The following is a 21,299-nucleotide window of genomic DNA, read 5'->3' on the forward strand; positions in this document are numbered from 1 at the left end:
TTGGGGTGGAGTTTTATGCATCAGCAATATACAAAGTAATATTCTCGCTGATGTTAACAGAATTAATACACCTCTAAATCGCATTTTTTAAAAACTCAAATTATAAGAGTCAAACCTGTTAACGAATACTTTCATGGGGAAAATTTTAAAATTTCTCCACTATTATTTCCCTATTTTTGAGAATATTCACACTAGACTAGAAGTACTACAAATTAGATACTGCAACTCTGTAAACTGGAATTCGATTTTTCCTCGTTAGATTAAAGACTTAAGACCACCAGAATAGTACAAGAAAGATTTACACTAGAAGTCTCAGAACTAGAAATCATAGTAAATATTAAAATGAAAAGCAAGAACGGTATTATTTTCAAATGAAATGGGTTCTGATTTATTTAAATTTACATTACATAATCATAAATAGTGTAAAAAAATAAGGATGCAAACTAACGCGTATTTTTGTTACACTGACCCATATTTTTGAAAGTTTAAAATACAATTATTCTTCATCTGTTTTGAAGATTAGGAGTGGGTGCGAAGTTTTAGAGAAAATCGCGAGAAACTCATTTTTATGGGACTAAAAACTATGTCTGTTCAACGTTGATAACGAACTATAATTTTAAAGTCTGAAACTTATTGTTTATTTATTTACGTACTGTATATGTAAAAAAAACTACACTTTTAAGTGGCAGGCCATATCTATCTTTGGTTGTTATCCTGTAATAGTGACACATATTCCTAACAGTGACGTATATACTACTTCTAAATAAATACATAAATAAATAAATAAGCTAGTAATAAGTTTCCCTTTACGGAAAAAATTGATCTTTATTAATTTGAGGTAATCCTTATTATAAGAGTTTGTAAGTACACGTTGAACTTAATTAACGTTTAACAAGTTTGTACTATGTATTTCCCTCTAATTTTTGTTCTAAACGGGAAGTATTATTTTGAATATTTTATAAACTTTGACTAAATACAAACCATAAATTTGATGGCCAACAACTCGGCAAACAATGCTCTAGTAGGAAATTCCCCACATGCATACTACCTAGGTAAATAGTGGGGACTGCTCGTGAATTTTAATTCTATGTAGTGCATGTATTGTGTTTTCAATTCAATTTCATGATTTATCTATTTCGCCAAAATGATAATAATGAAACTTTATTAAAATTACAATATAAGGGCTTATTTTTGTAAGGAATTACATTTATTTTCCCACAGCATTTAACAAGAGTGCGTTAGTATTTCAATGCAAATTATTAAGTACCGATTTTCATTAAAGCAAAACTGATAAGTATAGTGTTTCTGATACAATCAAATGTGTTGAAGTACATGTTTAGTAAAAGAAGTAGAACAAACAAATAATGTGAAAGGAAACAACACTCGTGATTGATGACAAACAATTCCAATGTGCACGTGATGAGTAGAAATTAAATTCTTATCTTTCTACGTCTTTCTTATCAAGAATACGTCTCAATTGCAATTTGTTTCAACCTCTGGTAACCCTACACTCTTTTCTGGGAAATGTTTTATCTAAAAATTCCTTGATTTTCGATCCTTCATAACTGTTTTATCATCTACCTTACGTGACAAATCAATATTTAAAATGTATCTGTTACCTTTTTAAAGTCAAGTAAGGGAGAAACTGAACCAATCTCTCTTCCATAAATCATTTGAATTGCAGTTAAGTGGACTTTCTTTTGATACATGCTATGGTTGGACAGAGCGTACGAAAAAAGAAATAATAGATGGATATTTTGATTTTTTTCAAACAAAATCCTGTGTTCGTAATTTATTCAGTTATTACTTGGTAGTTGTGTCTCTGTGACACGTAAAACAATTAGGGCATGCTCTTTTATGTCGCAAAAGTATTCTGTAAGTTTCTTAAGTTGGCAACTCTAATAGTACATGAGAAAAAAAGTACAGAATATTTGTACAACATTCCCTTTTTTCATCAAACTGCATAATAAGATAGAGTAAGGGAGAGACTATGGCTTGGAGGTGGAGTTTTATACATCAGCAGTGCACAAGGTAATATTCTCGCTACCCAGGTTAAAATTTTTGCTGGAACCAGCAAGAAAATCTTGCTGGAACTTGTTGGTCATAATGAAATTACTGGTTTATTTGATGGAAGTAATTGGACCAGCAACAATTACTGGTTTTATCTGGGGAAACAATCCAACTATCAGGCTACTTTCGAGCATATGTGGCTGCTATGGTGGAAAATAATTTCCATTAAAATATGCTGGCATCTCGCAACCTTAGCTGGATACTACAAACTCTAAGTTTAAAATCAATATTTGCTAACCATCAATTGGCTTCAGCAATATTCATTCTATACGTATACTCCTACTATAAAAATATCGGTGTTGTATCTAAGTAAAAGGAAATGGAATGACATATTTGAAAAATAATTATTATCAAAGTTATATAGTTTATAAATGGTCATTTTTCTATTTTTTGTTCTGAAAATATATTTTTGATGATTTTCTGTTTTCCGAAAAATTTTCTGACTCGATGACTTTTCTGCTTTCCGATTTCCGAGAAAATTTTCCGTTTTCCAAATTTTCTGTAATTTTAATATTCAGACTACCCGAAAAATTATATTTTCCGAAAATTTACCGTTTTCACATTTTGCTTTTTCCGATTTTATTTCCCTTTTCTGAGAAAACTTTCCGAATTTCGATTTTCTGAAAAATGATGGCCAAACCTTCCGTTGTCCGAAAAATAGTTTTCCGATTTCCGGGAATTTTTTGTTTTCCATAAAATTCTCCATCTTCCGTTTTTCCGAAAAAATTTTGTTTCCGTGTTTTCCCAAAATTTTCCTTTTTCTGTAGCGTACAAGGAAAACAAACATAGCTTTCTGGTTTGTAGCATGTGTTGCTGGTACAGTGGAAAATTTGCTGGTATCCCTACTATTTTGCTAGAAACAATAAATATATATATCGGATCAATATTTACTAAACAGATTGCTTTCTTTAGTAAATATTTATCCTATACTTACACTGTAAAGAATATTGGTATATTATAATTGTTTGTATGCGCGAGAAAGTTTGAAACTAATCACTTTATATGACTATGAAATAAGCACTGGCTGTGCGCCTAACGCCAAAGCACATATCTACAAGATCAACGAAAGATGCCAATTCCGGAATTTTTACATTCCGAAATCTGGAGAGTAAAATCGGAAAAAATTTGCGATTCGGTCAAATCTGGATTTCCGAAGATTTCAGGATTTCGGGGAAAATTTCGATTTCGGAAAAAATCCGATGTCGGAAACATTCCGGAATTTTCTAAATTCTGTATTGTTTCTAAATTCCGGAATTTTTCGAATTCCGGAATTTTTCCGAAATCCGGAAACAGTGGCGATCTAACTCAGGGCTGGGGGCCTAGGCCACCACAGGTTTTGAGTGACGAAAATAATTGAAGCTATATATTTTTGAAAGTTTATAGTAAACTAATGATATATCTATCATAGTCTGGGTTCTGGCTGTCCCCCCCCCGCCAGTTTTTACCTTCTAGATCCGCCACTGTCTGGAAGTGAAATTTCCGATTCCGGAAAATTTTGGCCATTACTAGGATAAACTGTCGAACTGATGCATACCCTAATAGCATACGACATTTCCACTCACATCGCAATGGGACACATCCCTCTGAGATGGCCCTGGTGCACTACTGAGAAATCTTAATGTTACGTTTTTTTTTTTTTTAAACTGACAAATGATATCAGTACCATGTTGTGGTGTGCTAAGTGATGACTGATATGATTGTCAATTAGTAATACAACATTTTCCATTGTTTAACATATTTGATTCATATTTGACCGGGTAGGCTATTTGTATTTGTTCACAGATCTGATTTGATTGAAGACCAACATCTTGTGTGACATCATTGGGTTATAAACTTCATAGTTACTTTCTGAACATCCTGCACACACACACACACACACACACACACATATATATATATATATATATATATATATATATATATATATATATAGCGTGTTTCAAAACAACACCGACAACGTTTGGGAGGTGATTCCTCACACCAAGATGAGACAAAAAGTATAGACCAAAACTGGGTGCATAATTCCTTTCGGAGTTATAGGCTGCTAAAAACATGAAAAAATAAACTTTAAAGGTCTATAGCTCCAATACTATGGGACCTACTGGAGTCGGGTCAAGACTTCACTCATGAACTAGTATGTGCCCTACCCAAATATCCATGTTTCATAAACCTGAGGAAGTTCCGCAACAACAATTTTTATAGAGGTAGTTACTGAGTATGTACCCGTAGCCAAATTCTCTCTATAAAAATTGTTACGTGAGTACCCTAGGATTGTGAAACATGGATATTTGGATAGTGCACATATTAGTTCCTGAGTGAAGTCCTGACCCGACTTCAGTAGATCCCATAGTTTTGGAGCTATGGACCTTTAAAGTTCATTTTTTCATGTTTTCGGCAACCTATAACTCCGAAAGGAAGCATTTGTGCACCCGGGTTGGTCTATTCTTTTTCTCTTTGTGTGAGGAATCACCTCCCAAACGTTGTCGGTGTTGTTTTGAAAGATCCTATATATATATATATATATATATATATATATATATATATATATATATATATATATATATATATATATATATATATATATATATATATATATATATATATATGTGTGTGTGTGTGTGTGTGTGTGTGTAAGAAGAATAAAAACAAAAGTGATTGTCTTTGTGACTTCATCACGCTTAAACCACCCGACCGATCTTTAAAAAAAAATCAATATGGATGAAGTTCGGACCTGGGGTGGTTTCTACCATATCACTTTGACGGTAAACCTTAGTATGGGGGAAGGGAAGGGACAGACATATAAAAATATATAAAACTTAATAACTCTGGAACCACACAACCGATCTCGATCAAACTTTCAACATAGATGGTGTTCGGGCTTGGGATAGGTTTTATCATTTAACTTTGACAATGCAACGTAGGGGAAGGGAATGGGAGGCGGAGATATATCTATATATATATATAAAATTGAAAATCACTATGTTTGTGACTCTAAATTTCCTGAACCGCCCGACCGATTTCGATCAAATTTGTAACATGGATGAGGTTCGAGGCTGGGCTGGTTATAGGCTATTCAGTTTGATGGTAGAGCTGAGGTTGGGAGGGGGTAGAAAAATATAAATAAAACTTAATAACTCCTGAGCCACTCGACCAATGTTGATAAAATTTTCAACATAGATGAGATTCGGGACTGGGATCGTTTTTATGATTTAAATTTGAGTGGGAAACGTAGGGGAGGAGGAAGAGGGGAGATATATAAAATCAATTTATATAAGACTGAAGGTGACTATTTTTTTAACTTCATAACTCTTGAACAATTCGATCTCAATCAAGTTTTTAAGATACATAAGATTCGGATCTGGAAAAATTTTTGTAATTTCTCTTTAACGGTAGATCCTAGAGGAGAGGAGGGGAGGGAGACGTATATATAAAAATTAATAAAGCCTAATAACTTTTGAACCACAAAACCAATTTCGATCACATTTTCAACATATATAAGCGTTGGGCCTTGGGTATTTTTTATCGTTTCACTTTGACGAGCCAACGTAGGGGAGGAGGAGGGAGAGAGAAATTTAAAAAATGATGAAAAATGACCGATGTTAGTGTTGAATTCATAGTTTTCGGAGTCGATGAGAGAAACACTGACATTTCTAATGCTGTTTCAATCCAAGTTAGGGTCTGATAGTTGGGGAGGGGGAGGGTACAACGTAGGGGAGGAGGATGAACATTTAAAAATGATTGAAAATTAGTAATATTAATGCCGAATCCATAGTTTTAGGAGTAGCTGAGATTAACAGTGACGATTCTGATGCCGTGTGTCGCAGCACGGGGGTGGGGGAAGGGGACCTATATATAATAATGATCAAAAATTACCAATATTAGTGTCTAATCCATAGTTTTCGGGATCATTCAGATGAACAGTGACATTTCCGATCCAATTTAAATACAAGATCAGCTTCGCCACTTGGGGCAGGAAGAGAAAGAGATATAAAAATGAACAAAAATGGCAACTATCAATGCCGAATTTATAGTTTTCTGGGTTCCTTAGATGATCAGTGATACTTTCGATCCCGTTTAAATTCAAATTCAAACCCGCAATTTGGGGTAGGGGACTATATTTAAAAATCATAGGAAATGACCGTTATTAGTGCAGAATCCACATTTTTTGTCGCTGAGATGAACCGTGACAGTTCCGATGCCATGGCCCGCAACATGGGGGAGGGAGAACTATATATGGTCAAAACTGACCGATATTAGTGTTGAATGTATAGTTCTTGCGGATGAGGAGGGGTGGCATACATTAAAATGATCGAAAGTTAGCAATATCAATGTGCATTTAAATTATTTATTTCAACCCAGCGAAGCGGGTAATATATGCTAGTTCTCAATATATACATCTATGTATATTAAAATATTTTTGTTATTGAAAATAAAAAAGAAACAGGTTAAGTTTACATAAACAAGTAAATTCACTTTCAAGGTAGTGAAATCAGGAAAATGAAATTGAGATTGTCAAAAATACAAAATACAAACAAGAAACTCATACCGGTGGAAGGCTAAAACAAACTGTCCAAAAAATAATGAAAGGGTCAGACCGGTCAGAACAGCAAGAAACGTCAATAGCGTCGTCATTATCTGTATCTATCAGCATAGTCAAGTTAGTTGACAACCAGAATCCAAATTGTAATAATGGTCTGCAGCAGGTTCAAACCTTCAACTATCCTGTAAGTAAACCTTAAATTCAATTATGTGAAGGAACAACATTAAGAAGTTCACAGAACATGAAGGTCTTCCTTCTTGACAGGCTTGATCTCTTAAATTCATAAATTTTGTAATTTTATTATATCAATGGTTTAATTAAATTCAGTGTAACATTATGTATATAATATAAATAGATAGGTACATCTAACTTAATTCCTTTTACTACCGAGAAATCAACAACCTACAAAAAGTATTTTATCTCTCGCAGAAGAAAATATTTTCGTATTTTGAATATTAACATGGTAATGTAAGCAAATATCTATCAAACTTCCAACTTTATTCTCTATCATAATTTTATTATAAGGAAACTATTTTCTTTTTCAAAAAATTACAAAATATAAGTCCGATGTTTTTTAAAGTTACGAAACACAAGTTCGAAAGCTAGAATGTACGGTATTTACTGCGTACCAAAATGCGAAACAAATTTAAAGTTGCATCGCAATTTTTAAGTTTTGCATCACAGTCTTGCCAGCCAAGAAAAACATTATTATTATTATTATTATTATTATTATTATTATTATTATTATTATTATTATTATTATTATTATTATATCATACAGTGAAATACATGTAGTAAGTATTTTCTATGCATTATAAACAAGTATGATAATGAAAAGCAAAACAAGGAAAAAGTAATAGCAATTATATTTTTAAAAGTTTTAACTTTGAAATTCTACAGATTGTTTAAGGTGGTAGCTGTTTTCGAATGTGCCTATATATATATATATATATATATATATATATATATATATATATATATATATATATATATATATATATATATATTAAAATAAGTTTTGAATCCGTAAAGACTTGCGGAAACTGGTACTACGCTCCACGAGGTCAAATTCATTTTCACGATAAAACAAAATAACTTATTTCACACAAGTCCAGTTTCTAATTGTAGCCAACTGCTACTCGGATCTAATTCGTTTTCCACATTTTAAACCAAACACTACTTTTCTTTCGTAAATTCAATGTAAAATAAGCAAGCGTAGCAAAACAGATATATTTTTCTTGGCCAACACTATGAAAGAAATATGAAAAAATGGGAAGGCAGAGAAGAAAAGTGTACTGCTAAGGTCCCATATTTTAGCTAGTAATCTAGCTTTTGAAAAATAAGCTCGAGTCTTGGATTTGGAGAATCGATTGAGCCACTTTGTTTACAGATAGAATAAACTGTCGAAGAGGATGGTCTCTATCATCAATTCTATCATATCATCAATCAGTTTCCAATAATTTGGTTTGTAGTCAGTAGTAGATTGTGTTCTTGAGAGTCAACAGACACCGAAATGTAAACGTCGGGTAAATAAGACTAATCACAGAGTTTTAACTGTATGTAAGATTGGAATAGAATCATTGTCATAAAGAAAAGATAATGATAAACTGTTTCTGTTGCAAAAATAGCAGACTTCGGTAATAAATTATGATCATAGATGCATCACATTTTGCGATACAATTTTCCGTTTGCGTCGCACTTCTAGGATTTTGTTTATAAACTGCGATGCGATACCGATTAAATAAAATGCTGATATATGTATAACTTCTTTCTTCAAAACTTCACAGTGAATATCTTGATCATCTGATGCATCTTTAGTAGTGACGTTTATGATATTATTTAGTGATGAAACTAATATCAATGATGGTAATGATCCGATAAAAACGTTTTCTAAGAACGACATGAAGTACTGATTCCAATTAAAGGAAATTGTTTCGTTGAAAACCTCAAATGCAAGATAATGTGAAGAGACTAAAGTAAGATAAACAGGTTATTGAACACTTATCACATAAAATTGAGTAGTTTGTTTACAAAACTAAGTTGTACGTTTTGATTACAAATTTCTCTACGTAATGATTTTTGTAGTACTACATTCATTCAACACGCACTTCAAAACTTACTGAAATCAGGAAGTTAGCGTCGTTTTCTCTTTAATTCTTTCTTTTTATTTCTCTTTTCTTCTATCTTTATTCTATTTTGCTTCTAGTAAAACTTTATTTCTGGCCAGTCATGTTATGCGTAAGATAAAGACTTATGTTGAGTGTCTAGTTCTGAGAGAGAGAGTTCTGTTTGCGCTCCTACTGTGGAGATGTGACCTGCGCAAGATATCTCCAAGACGAGATGGGATGAATGTGACTTAATGTGTGTAAGATGATTAACAACAAGAACATTAAGAACATTCAATGATGATTTCAGAAGACTTTCGCCGAGGAGAAATGTAAAAAATCCATAGAAACATTAAGAACTATGAAAATGCTGACATTCCAAACTGAGCAGAATTTCCACCAATTGAGCACCAATTTTCCCCTAAGCTACCACCTGGAATTCTCACTGATTTAAACAAGCAGGAATTATTTCCTGTCAGTTCATCTTCAGACAAACCTGCAACATATGTATTTTGCATATGACTACACTAGCGATACTACGCATTGTAGAAATGCTCGAAAGCTTTATTTTAGTTTCATATTTACATCATCTTAGTCTTAACCAATCACAATCCCAACCAACAGTACTAATTCTTAATCTCCTAAGGAAACGCAAGCCTTGCTTCACGAAAATCAAGAGTTGTTAATGCTAACAAAAACCGATAGGTGTAAATGAGTTCTATTACGTTTCAGTTCTGGAACCGAATCGATTTTCCCGAAAAAGGTTCCGGACACGAAGAGAAAGGAATTTCTTCATAAAAGCGGTTCGAGATTTGAAAAGATACCGAAGCACATTTTCCGATAAAAACCCATTCAACTCTGTGCTCGGAAAAATTTTGCAGGGAAAATCAGTTTTAGTACGTGAACCGGAACTGGAACCGGAACTGAAACCTAGCACAACCCATTTACCATTACTGTTCAATTATCAACTACCCTGCTCAAAATTCCGTCGAAAAGCACACTTCAAGAAGAGACAAAGTGATAAAAAGAAAAATCGATTGTTGAACTTTTTCTGTGAATTGGTGCGTTCATATAGTCTACAAGGATCACTAATATCGATGACTGGGTCCTCATGTAATAATTCATCTATGTTACGTGTTCAATATTGTTGTTTATTCCACCTTGAAGTGTCAATATTAAATGTACGCAAGGAAATAATAGATTCATGCAAAGCCCAGACACCATAATTAGTACCAATACGGAAACAAAAACCTGCAGACGCAAAATCTAATATTAGTTGGTCTAGACAAAAAAGAAAAAAATGTATAACTTGTTGAATCGTATTTCCAAACTTCTTAGAGTGGACTCTTTTCTTAAGAGTGTGGACTGTGGAGTATCTGTACAATCTCTGATTTTTAGCTCATCTATTTACATGAAGATCCTTACATCCAGGGGTGTCATTTGGGGCTCCAGAGCGTCAATTGCCCCCCTGAGTTCGATATTTATATGCATTTTAATCCATGAGATAATAATACACCAATGAAAAGCCTGAAAATCAACTAACATTTAGAGTTTTGTCTCTCTCTCCCCAATCAGAATATGAAATGATGCTGCTGCTTACTTCGTGAAGAAAAGGAGAGGAAAACATATATCAACCTCTTGAGGGCAGAGAGACGTGAAGTTGTCTCAATAAAATTGGGTACATGAAAGTGGGAGGGGAAGAAGGATGAGAATAGAACAAGGAGTTGCGTATTTTGTGGAAAACGAGAGGCACTTCTTGTTTGCAAGCGAGGAATGTAACGACACACGAGACGAAAATTTTCTTAAAGCATACGACAGTATAAACGGAAAACAAACTATACTAGCAATAAAATAAATAAAAGAATACTTTAAGATAGCAAAATAAATTCAGATGACATTGGTAAAGAGAAGAAAGGCGCTTAGGAAAAGTAATAGTTACTATCTACCCTTACTACCATAAAAGATACAATATAAAATCGAAACGAAAATGCTTTGCACCAAGGAAAGGTATCTAAACTGCTCGCCATTAAATTTGCAACACCCAGAATATGATGAGGTAGAAATGCGAAACTTGGCAAACAGAGAGGTACTAATAAGAGAAGAAAATGATTATACTTACAGGTCGGTGGTGTAACACGTGACATGCGAAGCAGGGTTGCCGAACCTCCTGGAGCTAGTAGTGTGTAGAGTCTCCACTAACGGCCGGAACTGCTGCAACACCACGAGACACGTAGAGAATGAGCCCATTGATGTCTGCTTGAAGTGTGGCGTCCCGAGCGGCTTCCACTCGCCGCCAAAGCTTCCCTACATTACGTGGAGAAAACCTGTTTTGAACCAGCCCATGACCTACAACAGACCAGAAATGATCAATCTTCAAGATTTGGCAAACGTTCTGGCCACGGAATCAGGGACACGTGGTTAGCTTCCAGGAATGCGAGGACGTTCCTTCTAACACGGGGTTGCGTGTTATCCTGTTGGAAAGTGAAGTTACTGCGATTAATGGGAGAACAACAGGGGTTAGTATCGCTGTGATGTACCGTTGGCAGTTCAATTTTCCTGGAATGCATACGAGACGCGAACGAACAGCTAAGGCGACAGCACCCTATACCATGGTGCTCAGTAAAGGACGTGTGTGATGATGCAGATGCAGGTATCCTGAAGCCTAATGCCACGGTGCCGCCAGACACGTATACGTCCATCATGATGCTGTATACAGAAGAGGGGTTTATCTGAGAATAATACGGCATTCCATTCTTCACGCCCTGCACAACGGTGTTCGCACTATGTCTGGCGCGCACGCCTATGTTGTACATTCAGAGGCATCCGCAGCAATGGGCGGCGAAAAAAAAATCTCCGCTCCAACAAACGACGCAACAAGGTTCGTGATGGTACTGGACGTCGCAAAATTGCCCATAGTTTCTGCTTCAGCCGTCTTGAAGTGGCCGTACGGTCTGTTAAGTCTATGCGTATCAGGCGTCTGTTCTCGGAGTCCGTCGTCCGATGCGGGCGTTGTGAATTTCTACGTCACTCTACTGTGCCTTCCTGTACCCACTGGTTGCACACACTTGCCACGGTAGATGCATTCCATCCTACTCTGGCACCGACGTCTGGGCACGACAAACTACAAATTACGGTATGCAACAATTCGGCCCCGATCGAACTGCGAAGCACTGTCGTATTCAACGACGAGGCATTGATGACCGCTTTTGACACAGTACACCCACAACCACGCACATTGATGGCTCTTTTGCGCCTCTCTGGTCTGCTCGAAGTATCGCTTACCAGATGTATATGCAGGCGTACATGACGCACGAAGGTTTTGGGTACCAAATCATTTCCTTCTACAATCATCTCCTACACAATGTACAAATTTCGTGCTCTTCCGATTTCTCCTTCTTGGTGTTGCAATTTTAATGGCAGCAGTTTATATATATATATATATATATATATATATATATATATATATATATATATATATATATATATAAAAGTGAAAAAAACATAGTATGAAAAAAATTAATTTAAACATAATAAAACAGAAAATATTTAGCACTACTTTTGTGTTGTGTGTTCCATTTGTAATAGCTAATGTATATCATAGCTCATGGATCTACGATATATAGAATAAAAATAAACTAAACTAAATTTTCTTCGTGAAAATCAAATTTTGTGATATATAACGTTAATATTCATAACTTTCATTTAAGTAATATTAAATTTATATATAATATAAACTCATTTTGGCACAGAAAGTAAAATTTAACTAGGCATAAAAGAAATCAGTAAGATGACATAATTACAATTTCAGTTCATTTCAAAGGAAACAGTTATTTTTGGTATAAAGCAATGGTCTGGAAACAATATACTGCAAGCTGAAAACCATAATGAACAATAGACAGGAATAACAGCTTACAAGGGAAGAGAGGGAGATTATATATCGAAGTGGAAGGTGCTTTACACACCAATCGGGAGCACTAATGACACCTATTACGAAACTGTGATAACTTTTTTCCGAATGCGTATACTGTGCGAGTTATATCAATATACAGGGAGTCCAGAAAATCCGTTGCCACTCATAGAAATCGCAAACGGAAAGACAAATGACAAAACAGGAAAACACGTTTTTGATAATTTTAAAAGTACAACGTATCAAAGCAAAAGTTGTTGTTCCAGGGCCACCCGCAGGATCCCAGGCGGGGTTCAACTCAAAATTTGCAAATAGTGATGAGATCAAGTAGCATATCGTTGGAAAGCTGTTGGGAAATGAACGAAAATGAAACAAGTCTCGACTCTCTAAAATTAGCATGTGCAAAATGGTAGCCGGTCAAAATGTCAGCAAAAACGTCATTGTAAAGTCTATGGCCACCCTCATAAATCTGAAATGGTGCGACAAATTCAAAACAGGTAAACGCGTGAGTCATCATTTCGAAAATAGTATGATTGAAACTAAAAAAAATTGTCCCAGGGTCCTCCGCAGGGTCCCAGACGGGTCCTACTCAAAATTTTCAAATTTTAGGGAGAGTCAAATAAAATATTGTTTGAAAGAATATTGTTGGTATTAAATGAAACAACTACATGTGCATGGAAGTAGTCATTCACTGTGCATGTAAAATGAACTGTGATTTAGCACTTTTGTCAAATACAAATCTCTACAAAATCAGTTTCAGACTTTATTCAAACCATTTCCGATGCTATCTGATACAATATTCGGTGAAAATGAAAAAACTTACAATTAAACATGCATATGACTCCCACCGTACATGCATTCGGACCAATAATAATCACAGTTTCTTAATGAGTATAGTTACTGCTTTTGATTAGTGTATAAACCATCTTCCACTTCGATATATAATATCTCCGTCCCTTTTCGTTTTTCTGTTCTTGTCGTTTCTTTTCTTTTTTTGATTTCGTTCTTTCTTTCTTTACATATTAATGGGCCTCGAAGAGCAGAATCCCATAGAAGCGTATTTCCTTTCTTTACGTTGCATACACAAATTAAAGTGAAAACAAACGAACACACAAGACCACAGAAAAATGAACTAAAACGCAAGATGTTTGCACAGAGTTATCGTAGAACGTCCAGACTTCTTCCATCTGCTTTCATTTAACAACAGCTTTCAAACAATATGCTACTTGACCCTCTCTTGAAATTTGAAAGTTTTGAGTTGGGAGTATCCGTTTGGGACCCTGTGGAGGACCCTTGGAAAATATTTTTACCTTCAATCGTTCTACTTTCGAAATGATGACTCACGTGTTTTCTTGTTTTGACATCTGTCGCACCATTTCAGATTTATGAGGGTGGCCATAGACTTTACAATGACGTGTTAGTTGACATTTTGACCGGCTACCATTTTGCACATGGTACTTTTAGAGAGCGAAGACTTGTTTGGTCTTCTTCTTTTCCCAACAGCTTTCCAACGATACGCTTCTTGATCCCGTCATCATTTGCAATTTTTGAGTTGGACCCCGCCTGTTACTCTGTGGATGCCCCTGGGACAACAATTTTTGCTTTGATACGTTGTACTTTTAAAATCATCGAACACGTGTTTTCCTGTTTTGTCATCTGTCTTTCCGTTTGCGATTTCTAGGGGTGGCAACGGACTTTCTAGACACCATGCATATTGATATAACTCGCACAGTATATGCATTCGGAAAACTTTTATTACAGTTTCATAATAGGTGTCATTAGTGCTTTCGATTGGTGTATAAACCATCTTCCACTTCGATATATAATCTCCCTCTCTTCCCTTGTCAGATAAACTTCATCTTGCTTGGTCAAGAGATAGTACTACCAAAGGTCAGTAATTTGTCAGTTATTTAAATAGTTGTATTGTTCTTTCATGCTCATGCATTATACCATAGCCAGTATTCTGCGACCTCTACTCACACCTATCTCCCTCCTTTGGGTTAGCAATATTGAATTAATGGAAGTCAATAACAAAGTAGACCTAATATTATTTGAAGCAAAAGACCCATATACCAGACATCATACCTTATGTCCTACTGTTTAGAAGAATTATGCAATAGTTGTAAAATTACCACTTCTCTCTCTCTACTATACAACTTCGGGGTGGATTAAATAAGCAGTGTATCCAAAAGTAATACAAATTAAGTTTCGTGAATATATACTGAGTGATTCAACAATAACAGCTAATAGTAGTGAAATAAATTAGGAACATTTCACGTTTGCTGAAGGTTGTTGGGTGTGCTTTCTAAAATCCACGTTTTGCATACAATCTAGAATTTAAGTAAACATTTGTTCAAATTTTCGAACTCCAAGCAGTTTCGTCGAACTATGAACAGAAAGGAAACAATTAACCTCTTTGCTCTCTGATAAGAAGTTATATTTTGTAATAAATACATTAAATAAAAAGCTTTCGTACTTATAGCTTATGATATAAGGGGTACATTCGTAGAAAGTTTCATTTTCGTATATTCAATAATTTTGGAGATCAAAAATCAAATTTCACAGAACCCAGTATCCAGGAGCACGCCCAAATATTAAAAGCGAACTATTGCACTAAACGTGAAGGCTCTACTTCCAGCTATTTTGAAGATTATTTAATAAGTATGTTCTGGTGGATTTTCCTTTTAACCAATTTGTAGAAAAGATATATCAATACTTATTTATTGAAGCTTCAGAAAGGCACGTTACGTTGAACTTGATCTTCACAAAAATAGAGGTAACGTGCATATGAGGCGACAAATTGAAAAGTTGAGTAATAAAGTATTTAAATAAATTCAATTTTTAATTATGAATTCAAAACATGTTCTTTTGGGAAATAACATTGATCACTTAATAATAAAACTTTCCTTTTCATTTCAATTGGTAATTGTTTTTATTATGAACACTTGAAAATACAAAGAAGAGATATTTGAAAGAACGTTATACTTAACATATTTCAGGGAGAAGTAAATAACCTATATCTGATAAAAGTAAACTTGCATTCTAACGTTGTCAGAACTATGATTATCTTAAAAGATGCATTTTTTTTATAAATTAAGAAAACATGCGAAAGTAAAGAGAAAAAGGGAATTATCATGATGTTCAAATGTCCTCAACAAATTAGATTGATTAAATTGTAAGTGCGTAATAAACATCATTACCACGTGCTGAAAACATGGGTTCATTGAGTACTGCAATGTGCGCAATAATTTTGAAGCGGATTTTTCAGGTATAAACACTCCAAAATTGAATGACCTTTCAAGTGGACACGAATGTTAAAAATGCTTAATTGTTTATAAAATGTACACAATGTATACGTATATTGTAAAAGTATGTTATCAGTTTACTGTTTAAATATTTTTAAGAAAAAGAAATGAGACGTAAAAATTAAATCATGTGAAATATTAATGTACTGGGCCCATATTATTTAATCTACATTTTTTGTAAATAATGGAAGTGTGACACTTGTCTACTTCCTACTTATTTGAAGTTGTAAGATATTCTTGCTGATAAGTTGCCTATAAAAGCAAGGCACGAAAGAAAGAATCATATTCCGTGGGAAGCTTCAGAAGAACTTGCTGAATCTGCAGATACGAACAGAATCACTTGTATTTGTGTAAGTAATTAGTGAATTTTAGATTTAAATGAGAACCTGTAGAAGGATTTAACTTCTTTATAAAAATCAGATACCTCTCTTTCCATATTTGTAAGTTGGATGCAGGCGAAAGCGTGACTGTTAGAAATAAAAGAATATAAGTATAAATAATTTAACCACTTATAAGATACAGATTGACATTAATATCGTAGGTTTAAATATTTTAGAATATATTTAAGCACTATAAAATATACGAAAAGTGTATATCAGCAACTAGTTTTGAGATATGTTATTAAATATGATTTGCTAGAAGATAGTTGATTCTGAACTTGCGGCTGACCAGGGTAAGTTTGAGGTTGATGACACTCAATTGACCAAGAACATAGTATATAAATGAAAGTAGGTGATGAATCCAAGAAATACAAATACAACAAATATTTTAGTAAATTGAGAGTCGTAGACAAACCCATTAATTAATCAGAAAGACCATGGATCCTTGTTGCTGAAAAGGAACGTTACAGTCAATGGAATTGATTATGTATGGTAATATAAAATACTACTATACGTACTCAAAATGGTCAGTTTAGCATGCGTTATGAATGCAATTATGAATATCAAATTTCTTTACCATTTTTCTAAACATATAATACGTATTCATTTCAGTAACCCAAATACATGTGCTCTTTCGTAATACCTAATTGAATGCGAAAATTTATTATTCCATTTTTAACATAGAATTTTCTTTCTTAATTTTTAGGCGTAGATTTGTTTCTGTGATTGTGTGAAATATAGTGAATACATTGGTTTACTGTGTACAAAATAGTTTTTAATATATTATTACTCTATCAGTAAATTTATTCTAATTACTATAGGTCTCAGCAGAGCATTAAAATACATACCAGTATTTTTCGCACCGTTCCTATTTGAAATGTGGCCCCGAAATTACTCCTAATATTTGAGGTTAAACTTGATCAAGAGTGAAAGGAAGAATTCTGAAAAGTACATTTCATAATTACTTCGAGAAATTCCTCTTATTTTAAATTCTTCAGTTTGAAGTTCGTAATAGTTATCCAGTTTTCGTGAAAAAACATTGTGACTTTTCTTTAAGATTAAAGTTTCATTTCCATTCCTTGTGGTAGAAATTAATGAGAGGAAAAGTGGTAAGGTCTCCTCATTAAAAGAAGTGTTTACCAACGATTATTTCACATTTCCGTTCTTACAAATCTAAAGATAGAATTTTAATGCTCTTGTGCGTATCGTTTTCAAGTGTTGCTATTATGCTCAATTTTCCATTCAAATAACTAATAATCGGGTCTGAGCTTTTGGTTCGCTCTTAACTATAGCTAAAATCGTACTAATTTTAGCTATAATCGTAAAATTCTAATTATTTAATTTAGTAAAGTTAATTTTTATTTCTATTTATTTATTTATTTATTGAGATTGCCCACCAACCATACCATATTTATACAATTATCTTAGAACTTCGTTATACACAACAATAGTTTTTAAATTGGCAAATTACCTGTACAGTTTAATACCAAACCATATATTTTAGTGTCAGTCAGCCAAGTGATAGCGCAGGTAGGGACATCTATCAGCGTGACATTATATTTTTAAGAATAAGCATAACGCACAGACTGAGATGTTTCCCGTTTACTACGAAGAGAAAGATTGTATTTTGCTTTGACACTGTATTTTAATGTTTATAATAAAGCTTTCATGTGAAAACAAGAATTTTAGGAAAATCAAAAATGGATCAAAAGATTGCGATTTTGGCCAATAATTAGGTTTTGGATCAGGGGCCACAAAAGTTTTGAACGGCCCGTAAATCGCGTTTTCGCATTTTCTACGGAATAAGTACATACTACTGAGTTAACTGATAGTTTGGGTTTGGCTACACTGTAGTTCTCCAGATATAAGGCCTACAAGAAAATTTTTGATTAAAATATATTGGATTTTTTGATCCATTCGGAATGTCATTAATGCTTCCTTCCTACCTGCACCTACTGAAACTGCAAATGAATCACAACAATTTCTATGATTAAGAGAGATGCAATATTCGTGGAGAAATAGCAGCATTTTATCAATACATTATAAATTTCAGTGATAAGTTCCAGTCAAAACATTCAATAGTTGATAAGTTTGTTCTCAGAAACAACTACAAATGTTATCATATGAAGCTAACCGTAATATTATTGAACTTTGTTATTGTTTTTGATTATGTAGTGACGAAATAATCAAAGTACATTTTGATTCATACGTATGTGTTTTCTACTTTTGTGATCCTTGCACTAAAATATGTTGTTATCTTGAAAACTTAAATATCTTGTTATCTTAAAAGTTACAAGAAATTCGCATATCTTAAAATTTAAAGATATAATGAAAGTAATGTTTTTCTTTTACTTGCAAAATTTCATTAACATACAAATTTCTTCACAGTTTTCCATGTTATATTTAGATATGAACATTAAATTTAAAATGCAATTAGGATATAATTCTTGATCCCACGTGCCGCGCATGCAAATAACCTATTCCAAAGTGGATATTCTTTACAAATTCGTCCATCATAACTGTTAAAGGGCTTGGGTTAAGACTAGGTCTCTGATAAAGTCCCACTCTTCTGTTGTACCACATACCGTGAACTATGAACTCTTCTGTTGTACCACATACGCCCCCATTCCTGTCCTATATCCATCGTACATATCTTGAATTATACAGATTATGTGTTTGGAACACACTTTTACTTCAGTGTGTGGCATTCAATCTTCAAATAAAATCCTGTGGTACTCTATCATACCCTTTAACTAGATCGATGAAAGTATGGAGGTCATTCTGGTATTCTTTGTACATATCCATTAGCAAACTTAATGCAAATATTGTATCTATTATCGGCCGTTCTGGCATGAAACCAAATTGTTCTCTGTTATTTCAAAAATTATTGTCTTGAAACCAAATTGTCTTTTCTCCCAATCTTGCTTCTATCACTCTCTCTCAGAGCTTCACTGCATGGCTCCTAAGTTTGATTCCCCAGTAGTTGCCACATTTCTGTGTATCGAATTTGTTTTTATTAATCGGCACAACGTATCTGCTTGTTCTTTTTTTCGAGATATTTACGAAGTTTCCAATATCCTATCAAACAAAAACATTGAACGCCCCATTTGCAATTTGGGATGTTTCCAATATCCTATTAAAATTGAGTAAACTACTGCCTCCATCTTTACTTTAGCTTTTCGATGCTTCAAATCCGATCTGGGACTTCACATCTTTTCATCTTTTTCATGGCATTTTCTACCTTTCACAGACTGAACAAGTCCTTGAGTAGTATTTCGTAAGTTTGGCCCTGGTTTTATTCAGTGAGAAGTTTCAGGAAATACTAATTCTCTGCTCTCTTTATCTTCTTCTTACTTGTCAGAACCTCGTTATTTTCATCCTTGTGCAGCACACGTGCGAAATACCTTTAGTTGGCTATCTTATACCTTCGAAAGCTTGCAAATCATCTTTTCTCCTCTCTTGTTTCCAGGTTGTTGTACAACTCATCATAGCCTTTGCCTTTTGTTACACTAACTGTCTTCTTGTCATTCTTCTAGCTCAGACCATAGTGATTGCCAGAATTCTGTCATTTTGTATTGTTTCTTTATTCCTTCATAGCTCCTTCATATTTCTTCATAACTTCGTTACTTCAGCGCCACATTTCTTTATGAATGAGACATTTTCCTTTTGTTTCTTTCACAACTTTACTAGCTTTCTCTGAGTGATGCTGATACTGTGGTCTAATCCTCTTCCATTTGCATCTTTCTTCTTTGATTTGCATTACTTAGAATGTGGAATTTCCTTTCGATTCTCTTCAGCATTTGTCCTCTCTGTTTTCCACCACTTAGTTCGAAGATTGTCAACCGATTCGAATTTTGTCGACTTCTTTCTACTTTTTACTTGATGTAAATATTTGCTATTACCAGACGTGTTGCTCTGTGAGACTCTGTCTTGGTATTACTTTGCAGTTCTTTGTATCACATAGGTTTCTCTGTTCCATAAGATGAAATGCCACTTTGATACATTGAAGTGCTACTCTTATATGTAATAAAATGTTTTTCTTTCTTCCTACAGAAAGCATTCAGAATAGCAAGATCGTATGCTTCCGTCACTTGTAATGTGTCCTCATTCCTTATTTCTGTCTTCTAATCAATATTCTTCCTATGTTATTTCATATACTGATCTTGATTATCCTACCTGCCTACTTAGGTCTCCTATTAAGATAGGCTTCTCATGTAATGAACAATTTATTTATTTATTTATTTGCCTATTTCAATAAGTTACAAAACGCGAAAAATTCTCATATAAGGATTACAATTGCCAATAAAATATACCTATCAGGTAGCAGAAGGTATACATAATATAGTACCTCTACATCTTTCTAAAATAAAATAGAGTAAATAAACTAAGTAATATCAAGCTCTATCCAAAATTTTTGCTTTGTCTCTTTATCACACTCAACTTGTGGAACAAAGGTACTGACTACATTCAAGGTTTCTCTTTCTCCTAGCACGAGTTTGTCTGTCATAATTCTGTTGCTTGCTCTCTTCACGTCCACTAATTTCTTCTTCATATTCCTATCCTAGGCAATTTCAACTCCATTCCTTCTGTTGTTGTTTCCCGTATATATGAGCTTGTATCCATTTTCTACTTTCTTTGATCTTAGATCCTTCCATTTAGTCTTCTGGATGCATTCTATGCTTACTTTTCTTCTTGCTAGTGTTTTCGATAGCTTGTAACTCTTGCCTGTCAATCTCGATGTTCCATGTTCCTATTCTGATCTTCTGCTGTTTCAGGGCTCACTTCTATAGCCCCTTCCGTCCATTGTGCTCACTTCTCACGGCATGAAGGTGAGCGTTCTGCCTGTCGTTTCTGGGTACTCCCTATCCTTTTCTCAATCATATTCTTTTTTTCACTTTAATTTGATTTGACAATTGCTTTTGCAACTGGCTGTAAGTCTGACGTCAACTCCTAACATAGAAGACCAGACATTTCTATCGCTCTTTCTTTCCA

Source organism: Thermobia domestica, chromosome 8 (genome assembly GCF_964235325.1).
Source record: "Thermobia domestica chromosome 8, izTheDome1.hap1.1, whole genome shotgun sequence".
In the NCBI taxonomy this organism is placed as follows: domain Eukaryota; kingdom Metazoa; phylum Arthropoda; class Insecta; order Zygentoma; family Lepismatidae; genus Thermobia; species Thermobia domestica.